The 13,140-nt window shown below is 35.3% G+C and overlaps 1 protein-coding gene across 1 annotated transcript in view; it reads right to left on the bottom strand.

Annotated features, from left to right (window-relative positions):
* Positions 1–12,614, bottom strand: part of LOC134794900 (SWI/SNF-related matrix-associated actin-dependent regulator of chromatin subfamily E member 1-like) — a 137,183-nt gene extending 124,569 nt beyond the window's left edge. The window contains exon 1 of the mRNA XM_063766745.1: positions 12,605–12,614. The gene's annotated coding sequence lies outside the window, so the exon portion shown is untranslated. The remainder of the gene's footprint in view (positions 1–12,604) is intronic.
* Between the last annotated feature and the right edge of the window lie 526 nt (positions 12,615–13,140).

Here is a 13,140-nt window from a genome sequence, read left to right as displayed (position 1 = left end):
TTCAGTTTTGTGACTAACGATAATATGACAAATAATACATTATGACTTAAAACTTTATGGGAAACAAAGGGACCCCTAAATTTATTCGTAAGCTTTAGGTATGCTGACGAGAAACTACAGGTAAGAAAATTATACAAAACAGATAAACAGGAAAGAAAAAGTGCCACGAAATGGTATCATCTCGGCATGACGCTGGCGACTTCCAGCGCTGATCTTCCGATGAGAATTTATAATAGTCAGTTTAGATTTACTCCGATCCTTAGCAGCCTCGCCCAAGGTCCAGGTATATGCCCGATAATTTATACGATTATCTGATATTTATATCAGGCAGGGACTCGAAATACGCAGAGACGGCGCGGCGGCCGCTTGACCTCCCACCGATATAGATCTTACAAGTGACGCAAATCTGTGCTGATGTACCATTGAGGATACATGAACATACGTGGACCTTATCACTATGACATAAGGTATATGAGTGGCCGGTTGGGTGCTGTGAGTACTTTATGCACGCTAGCGCCGCGTTGCAAATTATCTTGTTTAAAAATATTTTTAGAAGTCAAGGAAATGATAATGAAAGCTAGCTTCAACAAAAATAGCAAAGTGAAGCAATAGTGAGCACAGGAAAGCAAAACACCGTTCATGTAAGACTTCTAAGACCGTGATTCGATAAACGATAAGTATAAGAAAATATGATGCAAATTAAGAATGTAGTTTATAGGATGCGGCATGTCATTGCACATGTTGTTGAACGAGAGATAATTCAGACAATAAAGGTAGGGAGAAAAACAATAGTGCCATACAAGTACATACTATACAAGCTCCTGCGTTGGTTTTCTGTAGGCAACTAAAGGATGACTCACGCTAAACCGGGCCGGGGCCGGGTCGGAGCTTCCGGCGCTTCGTTTTCTATGGAAAGCACCACGTGATCACCGATCAGCCGTCATAGAAAATTACATGTCGGACGCCTCGGCCCGGGCACGGCCCGGTCTAGCGTGAATCATCTTTAACTTAGGTACCTGAAACTTAAAATCATATTTCTACGAACCTGAAAAAAAACTATCAATCTATGTTTAAATACAGACAAGGCTGTTATTATGGAAAAGAGCACATTCGAGTCATTAATAATGTGATGATTGGTGTGACGTGGCTACTATGTGTATTTTTTAATGAATTAATATTTTTTGTGAGTGTATTGAGTCTGAGGGAAATCTGAACTAACAAACATACCTACAAGATAAAAAGAAGAAGGTAAGAATATACTTAATATTTATTTATTTATTTTAATTATAAAACAGTTCCACGCAAACATTGACAGGTCAATGACTTCAAACAATACAATGTTAGAGCAATGTTAGATGTAACTCATTAGTAAAACTAGTCGAGAAATGATCTTCAAAACAAACTAATTTGCATTGTTTATCATTTCAACAAATGGCTTGATACATTGAAACAATAAAAACGTTTAGGTACTGCATTCGAACGTCTGTAGCAGGAAAAAACAGTTTTACAAACACAGCGTTGATTCTAAATCTGGAAAACTGTTTCATAATTTTTGAACCCACAACGTAAAATACCCGAAGTAGACGTACGCAAACTTAATAAGAAATATCAATCTTAAAGAGCCATAGGCATTTTAACGGTCCATATCCCGGTCGATATAAGTCTAGTGAAAGGCAATTATTTTTTGTGTATGCACTATATTTTTTAGTGCTTAAAGCCGATAATTACTTTTCCGGGAATATTTTTTACCGTTTGTCACAGGCAAAGAAACTCCTATAGCTGCAATTCTTCAGAAAATTCGCGTTTGTATGAACAGGAACATACTTAACTTGGACCTTATGCTTTTTGTAATAATTACCATTGTCCCGTATCATCGCCCACACTGTTAATCACGTTGGGGGAGGGGGGGTATAAGGAAACCTCACGTGTATTTTTCTACAATGAACGAAACTATGAAAAAAACACCTACCACATGAGTAGATACTTATTGTCGGTTTCGTTAAACATAAATCTTCACTCTGCACTTCAAAATAGCGAGTCTATTTAACGAAACTAGAAAAATAAACAAGACATTCTATATACAATACATTTTTTTTTAAATTAGGTCTATAGAAAAAAATTCAAAAAAATACACGTGAGGTTGTGTGGGGGGAGGGGGGGTAGCAAAACCTCACCAAATATCACCAGGGGGGAGGGGGGGTCAAAAAGTAGCCGAAAACACCTCGCGTGATTTGTGCACAACCCCTAATGTCAATTAACAGTGTGGGCGATGATACGGGACAATGGTAGACAACTTCATGGAATGCCGCAATGCTGTTTTCAGAACTGTGTTATTTTGGTTTCCTATTTACCACTGCCATTGCGAATATTGCGATCATAGTGTCCGTTCCTCTAACGCGCAGTTCGTACATAGCCAATGACCTCAGGACCTCGCCTATAAATCGGAAGGAGGGTGTACTGCCATCTCGCCGAAATATTTTTCGCCTAATTTCACTTCCCAACCAACCTATTGCAGTACTTTTAGTTGGCAAACCAATACTTAGCATATTATTATTTAGCATAATTTTTATTTGAACACAATTTTATTTAGCAGATGTTCATTTTACCACGATTCATTTAGAAAAATAGTTACTAAGCAAATGTTTTATTATACCTAACAATTTATTGTTAAATAACGTTTGCCCAAATTGAAATTTCGCATACTTTTTATTGGATCACAACTATATTTAGCATTTTTTTTATGACCCGTAAAACGAAACTGCTCCCAGAGATAGGTAGGTTATGGTTATTTTTTTTAAGACCCTAAAAACGAAATTGCTCCCAGAGATAGGTAGGTTATGGTTATTTTTTTTTATGACCCGTAAAACGAAACTGCTCCCAGAGATAGGTAGGTTAGGGTTTTTTTTTGATGACCCTAAATACGAAACTGCTCCCAGAGATAGGTCGGTTAGGGTTTTTTTTTTTTGTTGACCCTAAAAACGAATCTGCTCCCAGAGATAGGTAGGTTAGGGTTATTTTTTTTGATGACCCTAAAAACGAATCTGCTCCCAGAGATAGGTAGGTTAGGGTTATTTTTTTTTTGGTGACCCTAAAAACGAATCTGCTCCCAGAGATAGGTAGGTTAGGGTTATTTTTTTTATGACCCGTAAAACGAGACTGCTCCCAGAGATAGGTAGGTTAGGGTTATTTTTTTTTATGACCCTAAAAACGAAACTGCTCCCAGGGATAGGTACGTTATTCACAATATTAGGCGAAAAATAATTTATGCCTATCAATACATTCGACATAACAATAAAAGACATTTTGAAACATGACCAACTAAATATTTTGCCATACGATAATATTGTAAATAATCATTTGCGACATGTTATATATGCGAAACATTGGTCTGCCATCTGATAGTTTTGCCAAATTATACTATGGAAAAAATAGTTTGGGTAGTGATAATTTGCCATACAATTTTCGGCCACATATTAGTAAACCCGGAAGGAGACATCCAGACGACTAATCACATAGTTACCTATACGTATACTACACTATACACTACATAGATATGGAGCTCGCCTCGGCGTCTGGTATGTCACTGGGAAATGTCCCATTAATTTTGGTCGGTAGGAAATGGCTAAAAACGTTAGCAGATTTAGAAGATTAACGTCACACCAATATCCAAAGAAATCCGCAGATTATGTAGATGTCTTACCTATGTAGTATGTGTAACCTTAACCAAATTGCAAAATACTTTTAATATTATGAATGCGAAAGTAACTCTTTGTGCTTGTCTGTCTGTCAGTCTGTAACCTTTTTAGGCTTAAGCCGCTAAATCGATTTAAATGTAACAACATGGAGATAGTTCGAGTCCTAGGAAGGATATAAGATATTTCTTACTACGAAACCATCATTATATGCAGACAAAGTCGCTGGCAGACGCTAGATACTATATACTATAGGTAAGGGCCTCGCCTGAGTGTCTGGCACGGCACTGGGAAGTGTCCCATTAATTACCCACTGGGACAGATGGCGTCCATCAGAGCACGATAAACAGCTTAAATAATTGCCGACTAAAATAAAAACACCCAAAGACATCATCATCATATCAGCCGGAAGACGTAGGTACACGACAACTGTGTGATACTAGATCGTCGGTCCGACTTGTTGTGGGCCTTCTTTGGCGGTATCCTCCGTATCGCGGTGGCCACTCAATAAAGTGTCTCAAAAGTTTAAAGGATTATTTTATGACGTGTAGGTAAAGTAATTAGTTTTTTGTGCAAAAGTATTTATTCTAAAAGTGCTAATTTTGAGTTCTAAACCAGTGAAAGGGTGTTAAATTAAGAACGAGCGAGTGATTTTTATTTTGAAGTATTATAAATTAATACATTTTGAAAGTTTACATAATTATTCACTAAAATCTGTGAACATCTGAATGGCTTTATATTCAGACTTTTTCATTTCATGTTAAAACATGTGACATACTGAACAAGCCGGGAAAGAAGTTAGTGGTTGGGAACGCTTATAAAAGTTCTGAGTCAAAAGTTGCAAGTCACAGTTTGAAAGTGGCGAAGCCAATAAAATTATTTTGCTGAAGTACTAAGTGCGTATTAAACTCTTTGAAAGGTAACATACAAAGTTTCTTGAAAAGCGGGTGACGTAAGAGAAAACGTCGAGAAATTCGAAACGTTTAAGATTTTGTAAAGGGTCGGAAAGAGTATGTTTTTTCTGAAAGTTTGCGAATAATGATTAGTTAGTTAGTTAGTTAGTTATACTGGGCATTTCCCGCAAGTCGACAACCATTGTGCCTATTTTGCGTGAAAACGAGGCAGCACTACTCTAATAATTATTATCTAATTATCTACAGTCAGTCATTTTTAAAAACTCCAACCTTTTGGTTAGGATATGTGTTCGAAAAAAGGTGTAATAGGTAAAAAAAAAATCTTTTCTTACAATTTTGTGACTAGCAACTCCCATTAAGTACTTATCCCACAAAAAAAACCGGACAAGTGCGAGTCGGACTCGCCCACCGAGGGTTCCGTACTTTTTTGTTGTTATAGAGGCAACAGAAATACATCATCTGTGAAAATTTCAACTGCCTAGCTATCACGGTTCATGAGATACTGCCTGGTGACAGACGGACGGACGGACGGACGGACGGACAGCGGAGTCTTAGTAATAGGGTTCCGTTTTTACCCTTTGGGTACGGAACCCTAAAAAAACACAAAGAGGTAGGTGCAAAAACACGGCGGCGGACGCCAGTTCTTTAACGATTCGGAGAAATCTTGGCATCGAGCTTCAATAAAACAATCATTTTATTTCTTTGGCTTCAATTAATGCTCGATCCACAGACATGATGATATAAGGTAAGGTAAATTTATTCACTGCTTTATGCGCCTAAAAGATCATATTACTAAAACTAGCTACCCGCCCCGGCTTCGCACGGGTTACACAAAACCATAATAAACTATACACCTAAACCTTTCTCATGATAGGTGAAAACCGCATGAAATTCTGTTAAGTAATTTTTGAGAACTACACACAAACAGAGAGACGCGGCGGGGTACCTACTTGGTGACGGTGAAGTGATACTATCCTATTCGAATATGTACATTCCTATCTTACAAGGCCTGTAAAGGAAATGCTTTTATATTACTAAGTAGATGCATACATATATTAAATACCTACCTACCTACCTACGGGCTATGTATACGACTATAGCAAGCTAATATATCAAATGAAGTCTTTGCACTACACCAGCCCGAGCCGAAAAGAGCACCAGACAAATATTCGTCACAAGGAAATTGAAATAGTAGTAATTTCGTCACAAGGTTTTTTTCTAGAAGCGTCAATTACCCTTTCACTAAAGAAAAATGCACGTGAATTTACATTTTAATAAGAATTTTACTACAATCTTATTTCAACACGGTACGAGATTACGTTGGATTCCTGGTATAGGGACATTGACACAGAAAAGTTATTCCAGGTCGCACAGCTTTCAGGAGAAATTTGTTTACAAACGTTTTCCTTGAAATTATGTTGTTTTATACATTTATCAGGAAATTTCTACAATCCATTTTTTTCTGAAGGAATCAGGGTTCCTAGAAATAGTTTTACAGAATTCCTAGGGTTATTCGCATTGGTTGTTTAGTATTATTTATACCCTAGAACTTTTATTTAATTTATTAAATTTAATTTTCATTTTTTTGCCTGCCGCCTGTTGTTACCTATAACTGTATTTCATTTTCTGTGTATGGTGCACAATAAAGAATAAACACTTACTTACTTATAAATCTGTCTTAAGAACGTTCTTAGATTTTACAAATTAAATTTGTACCTATGTGAAAACGCTAGTCAAAAAAAAAATATTTCTCCTTTTCCAACTGTTTTTAACAAAATATTACAATTATGCGAATAAAAAAAATATTAACTAATATTAAAAACAATATTAAGGTAAAAATATGACAGATTTTTGCCCATAAGTGTAACATAACTGAAATAACGGTAAGTATAAGAAATGCGATTGATTAGCAAGTAACGTAAACAACGGTATTATAACATTTTACCTCATTCTAAATAATGTTTTGAAAATCAATCAGATGACCCCAAAATATAGGTTCGAGGCCAAACACCGTTACGCTAAAATAGAACATGGCCGACGGTAATTCATACGAAAAAACTAACTATCAATCGATTATCAGCCTTACCACAAAGGGGTAAGGCACGTAAATATTGGGAAAATTGTTTTCGGAGCGCAGCTATAAGTTTGCGTAACTGTAAACTTTAGAACGGTTTGACACCTTTAAGGAGTTAGGAATAATTAACTTTAACATGATATGTTCTGTGGTCTTGCTTGCTATTTTCAGCTCTCTGTGTATACCTAGTTAATTTTAGATCGAGCAATATGAGGTTACGAGAGACTAGCAAAAAAATTGTACATAGTTAAGGACCTGTAATTAGTCAAAAGTTAATTGATTCCATTTTTTTACGACAACTAAGCCATTTCTATTTAAGTTATATGCAGCATGAAAGTGTGTTAGCATATTATATAGACTTATATGTGTATAAATTAAGTAAAATAAATACAATACAATTTACACGGTTAATTTTAGATTAATTGAATCAATTAAATTAAGACTAACCACTGCTTACTTAATTACTGTACCTACAATTTATTGCAAATCATTCTTACGTGACATTATGAAAAATATGAATGTGGGTGGAAAACAAGAACATTTTCTTACTTTTGTGGAGTTCTATAAAGTTAAAGTTTTAAAAGGTATATTAGGTAGGTAATTTGAAAGCAGAATTCCTTACCGCTATTAGGTATTCTTAACTTACTTACATCCTAATCTCAGGATGGAGAATGAGTTATAGAGTCTAGACTACCGTTTTACTTAGTGTAGTCGTGAAAATAAATACAAGTATTGCAGGGAATCAGTGTTAGCGACACTCACATCGAAAAGAAAGGCCAGTCGCTATTTAGCTAATGAGACTTACAATTAAATTTATTAATAAAATTCTAGTAAATTTTGGTCAATAATTCCATTTGTTGTTTATAGGTATAATATATTCAACTAAAAATTACCTTACTGTGGTGTACAGTCAAGTATACAAATATGGGTGCACACATCATAGATTTAGATTTAGATATTTATTCTCATAATATTAAATTACATTATAAATTATGCTAGACTAATCTACACGAATTTATATTATGATCGTCATTCATATTTACATAACTCATCATCAATAATATATCCCATAGCTCTTATGTCAGCGAATTAGGAACTATGGGACATATTTTTGAGTAAGTTATATGCACCCATATTTTTACACTTGACTGTATAACTTACAAAAAAAAATATATTAGGATAGTACCAATTGTACCTAAGTTACGCTACATGCTACATGGCTACGTTTTTAACCCTTTATATGGCTCGTCAGCGCGTCAGAAACCGACGCATTATCTCGCGTTATCTGCCTCTCCATCGCTTTGCCCTATCATTAGGTAGATGAAGAAATTTTGAATTTCTTTGTTTGCGGTAGGGCCTCAGAGCAACGACGTAGTCTCAGACATTTTAAACTCTCGCGTTTTGTACACATATTTAATTACACAAACGGGTCTACCGTGATATAATTTCATTGTTTTTACCTTAAATTCCGACGTTACAATAAAATTATATCGCGGTAGACCCGTTTGTGTAATTAAATATGTAGTTTCACACATGCATATAAGCTTGGTACGCCGTAGCTAGGTACTATCGTGCTACAAGACTAATCAGTAATCATAGGGTCCAATTCAGATTTAATACATATTTTTGTGGTTTTGATACAACCTTGAAGATATTTCACGCTGATTAGTGCACCGTAACACGTTGTTACTACTTTTGAATCAGGCTCATAATCAATAAAAAAACTAAGTATACCACAGACAAACTCATCCACAATATTCCTATTAGTAATCCAAAAACATTCACACATATGCGATAGAAAGATTCTAGCGTTTTCGCCATTGAGATGCATTTAGTCATATGCTGGGAGAATAAATGCATAAACAAAAGAAAAACGATTGTTGTACCCTAGGCCACGCAAGTCACAATATGACGTCAAGGTTGCTCAAATGAAAATACATTTTAAGAGAAGTATCGAAGGTTGAAATTTAAGTTGTTATTTTAAAATTATTTGTAAAATTTTAAGGATTTAGGTGACCGTTAGGAATAAATCGGATTAACGGTTACGTTTGAGTAGCAAGTTGAATTGAACGGTATCAATTAGATTTTAATTTAAAATGTGCCTTAGATATAGAGTGAGGTCGTTCAGGTCGTGTTTATGCAAAACATTTGTAAACGTGTGTGACTCTGAAAAATATATGAAAAATTTACAGCAATGCGTCCTACTTTCGGAGAATTCTGTTTTTATTGTTATCAATTATCATGACATGACCCTTAAAACATGCGATTCTATTTAAGCAGCTGCAGTTCACATCCAAATAAGATCTTAACGATGACGATGAAGTTACCGCTATATTTATTACTAGTGACCCGCCCCGGCATTGCACGGGTTACACAAAACCTTAACAAATTATAAACCTTAACCTTCCTCGAGAATTACTCTATTGAAAACCGCATAAAAATCTGTTCAGGAGTTTTTGAGTTTATCGCGAACATACATACACAAAACAGACAAACGCCCGGGGGACTTTGTTTGTAACTTTGTATATAAGGTGTCATTGAAGGATAAATGTAGATCCGCCAGTTAATCATATTTAAGCCCTAGAGATAACCTGAACTTTGCCCTAGGACATAAACTGCATTGCTCTAAATTCAGCATCCACTGACATTTCGCGTTCACCTCTGACCCCTACCCTTAACCGGTAGTTTATTGATTTCTCGAGCCACAGCAGAATGAGAGCAGAAGCTTGACTGCTAGAAATAAGCGCAACTATCCGAGGAACTATACAAATACAGCATCCACTGACATTTCCTGTCACCCAACTCTTACTATAAACACAAGACCCCTCTAAATCCACTACAGTACCGCCATCCATTTATTCATTACCCCTTGCCACTGGAAAGAATTCAAGAGCTAAAGTTTCCGAAGGTTAACCAAAATTACTTGTTATTTCATCCATCGATCTATTTTGATAAGTTAACATACCTACCTGGTGTAAGCAATTGAAGATCCATTCTCCTCTCACCAAGTTCGCCTTTGTATTGCAGCCTATTGTGTGTCTTTGTATCTTCTGTCTAATAAAAATACATACCTACATAAATATAATCACTTTCAAGCCTTTTTTTGTGACGAAGCCTGTAGCTGATATTGAGTTTGTGACTTATGTTCATCTTACGAAGCCTGCGTTGCGGATATATAATTATGGTCCCTGAATAAACTCTTTCTAATTAATATACACATGGTAAATACTTACCCAGTTTTTCACGGTAGTTTTACACATGTTGTAAAGATCACTTACTGCCACTTTTAAACACATGTGTAAAGCCAACGTACTGCTTCCCACCCCCTTATCTATGGGTACATCTATGCCTACATGTAAATAGGATGCATCGTCGGGAGAGGGCGATGTGAATGTGACATTATCATCCCACGAGGGTACAGTAAACTTGCATTAGGCTACATCGTAAACTGCGAAGTGTGTGAGGGCTCGGCCTTTACAATTTCCGCTGCGTTTAGTATGTGTTTTGTATAAAATATTGATTACCTACCTACCTACTTATACATATTTTACCGGAACTTGAATTTGGACCATAGTTGTAAGTTGTGGACTAAAGTTACCTGATTTTACGGTATTTATTTTAAAATTGTTAGTTTAATCGTTTAAACACCTAAGATAACAACCTAAAGACAGTGATACAACGTCAGACACGTTGTCATAATTATTTTTAGATGACTTTCAGCAATAACATTTGACTAAGTATCGATCGAAATACGACCCCTACACAGCTATACATAAAGAAGAATATAAAGACAAGTTTTTGATGACATAGGTCTTTTAACAATGGCAGGTGATTATCAATGCATGACTTATCCAGTAATCGTTTAATCCGAGCTAATACTTAATATAAATACTTACATATCACTTCTGTGAAAAGATAATCTGTACCTAATCACGGAATGACGTAAATCTTTCTTTTATGTACTTACATCTGCTATTTTTATAAACATGGGACAAACTTACCTACATAAATCGAATTGGTCCCATAGTAAGGTTAATAAGGTTTGTTTTGTGAGGACAACGATATACATATGTATAGGAGATATATAATGACGTAAATACGTAGAAAACATCTATAGCCCCGGAACTAATATCCGTGCCCCAAAATAAACACCGGGAATTTACTATCGATTAGGCTATAAAGTGCGAAATATAGACCTCAAAGTGCTATTACGTGTCTTATGCTGAGGAATTTATTAAAACACTTAAAGAGACTTGAAAAATACATAGCAACATTAATAACGAACTTAATTGGTTTGACAGACTATTGGTAAAAGTTTACATCTAAATTAATTAAAGTTTACATCGTTTACATCGAACTACATATCATCTTCACCTAGGTATAGAACGCCTAGTGATATTACAAGCCACTCCACGTGTAGAGTGTTTATAGTTAGCACCACATAGTACCTAGTAACGCGACACCCGACGCGTGGTAACCTCGTTAATGTGCACGCGCACAGGGTGTATGCCATTTATAGTAAACTTATCAGTACTTTTCCTTTGATGGATATGATTTGATTAATTATTTATTTTTATTTATTATAAAGAGCTTATTTTAGGAAATAATAATTTTGAACAACAGACTTCATAGTTGTTAGTAACAAGAAAAACCAAAAAATGATGACAAGATAAAACGAAATGACAGTGCTAAAATTTTTATCATATGATTTTTTTATATGGATCGATCTCGGAAACTACTAACAATTTCTTATGAAGAAAGATTTTTTTTATTTCAAAAACTGAATATTTCCAACATTTTGGAGACTCTCCGCAACTGATGCATCACGAAGTAAAAAAAGTACCTAAAGCAGGTTTTAAAAATGATCTTGTAACTACAAATTATTGACCAGTTCCTTTCATTAATTTTCACTGGGATTCTGATAATTGACTTATTGTATATATATTTGTTTATATATTGTATTATATTTTGTTTAATATAATTATTTTTCATTTAATTACCAAAGTTAACATAGGTGAAGATTTTTTGCATGCTTTGTAAAGACTAGATACTTGCAAATGAATAAATGATTTATTTATTCTCCAATACCATTTTATTTTACATTAATCGCTTACCATTAGGCAATTCGTCTTCTCGTTTTCCTTCCATATCATAAAAAAAACTAAACGATTGATTTTTATTTTAAACATTTTATGGAATATACCAGATGATTATTATAACAGTGTCAAACAACCTGTATATAATATCTAGGTACATATTATGTATAGATACATCGCTACCGATACAGTTTCCACGCGGTAGTTGCGCAATTCGCACTTGCTCGGAATGTTATTATATTACGACATCCGCGCTTTACTTGTAATTCATACATACATACAACATAGTGTAGATGGAAACAACTAGCATACTTTAAACATGTGGAAACACCGAGATCTGGGCCTAATGTTTGATTTATAATTCAGATTTGATTAACAGAATCCTTGATTGATAGCTGAATGATTATGATGTGGCTTCCAGATCTGAGATCTAGGATCAAACCTGATAATCGGCCCCGTACCTATTACTTATCAGTTGCTGGGAACTTAGCTTCATTTGAAAATTATCTAACCTAGAAGCAACTACTCATATCTAGCCAGTATTTTTACACATACTTGTTTAATGTAACTACCGACACTGAATATTATGGCAGCCATGAAATTCATAGATAAGAGCTGTTGTGAATATGTTTTATAGCCTGCCTCCACACGAAGGCTGTCATAAAACCACATGCATCAATAAAATTACGCTCAAAGTAGATTGCTCGCTATGCTCGTGTCAAGGTTCCCAAAATAGACCACGGAAAATGGAATGATGCGAGTGTGACTGTTCACATTCATAAGTCATATTTAGAGAAATAGGTTTTATAGGTGAAAAAATTGGATATCTTGACAACAGTCCGGACATCACCCTAAAAATCTTGAAATTTCCTGGATGGACAATTTACCGTTACCATTACCACGGTAAAGTATAAAAGCGCCCAGTAAATCCCTTGTTCGAAAACCTTTGTGGCCACTACCTCGCTACCATATGCTGTAGCTACAGCATAACCTTTCCTATTCTCTGCCCAAATTCATACTTGTAACTAGTTTCTGACGGTTAGTTGGGCTTTTTAAGAAAACCCTGACATACGCCAAGTTCTAGAAGGGGAAGACGAAGGACCAAAACTCGGGACGTATGGCAGCCTAGTTATCTAGGCTGTAAGCACAGCTAATTAAATATGAACCTCTTACTTTATCTTATTTGGATTAGATAAGAGGTAACCTCATGCAATTGGAGCAGTAAAAGTAAATTCATATCGGACCACAGAACACAGATCCCAAACGTACCAAAAATAATATTCCAAATTCGCACGAATTAAGAAACTTTTTAAGATTTTTTTTTGATGTATAATTAATTACGTAATTCGGTTGACTCATTATGC

The sequence above is a fragment of the Cydia splendana genome, chromosome 11 (assembly GCF_910591565.1).
Source record: "Cydia splendana chromosome 11, ilCydSple1.2, whole genome shotgun sequence".
In the NCBI taxonomy this organism is placed as follows: Eukaryota; Metazoa; Arthropoda; class Insecta; order Lepidoptera; family Tortricidae; genus Cydia; species Cydia splendana.
This window is presented reverse-complemented; position numbering and strand designations above follow the sequence as displayed.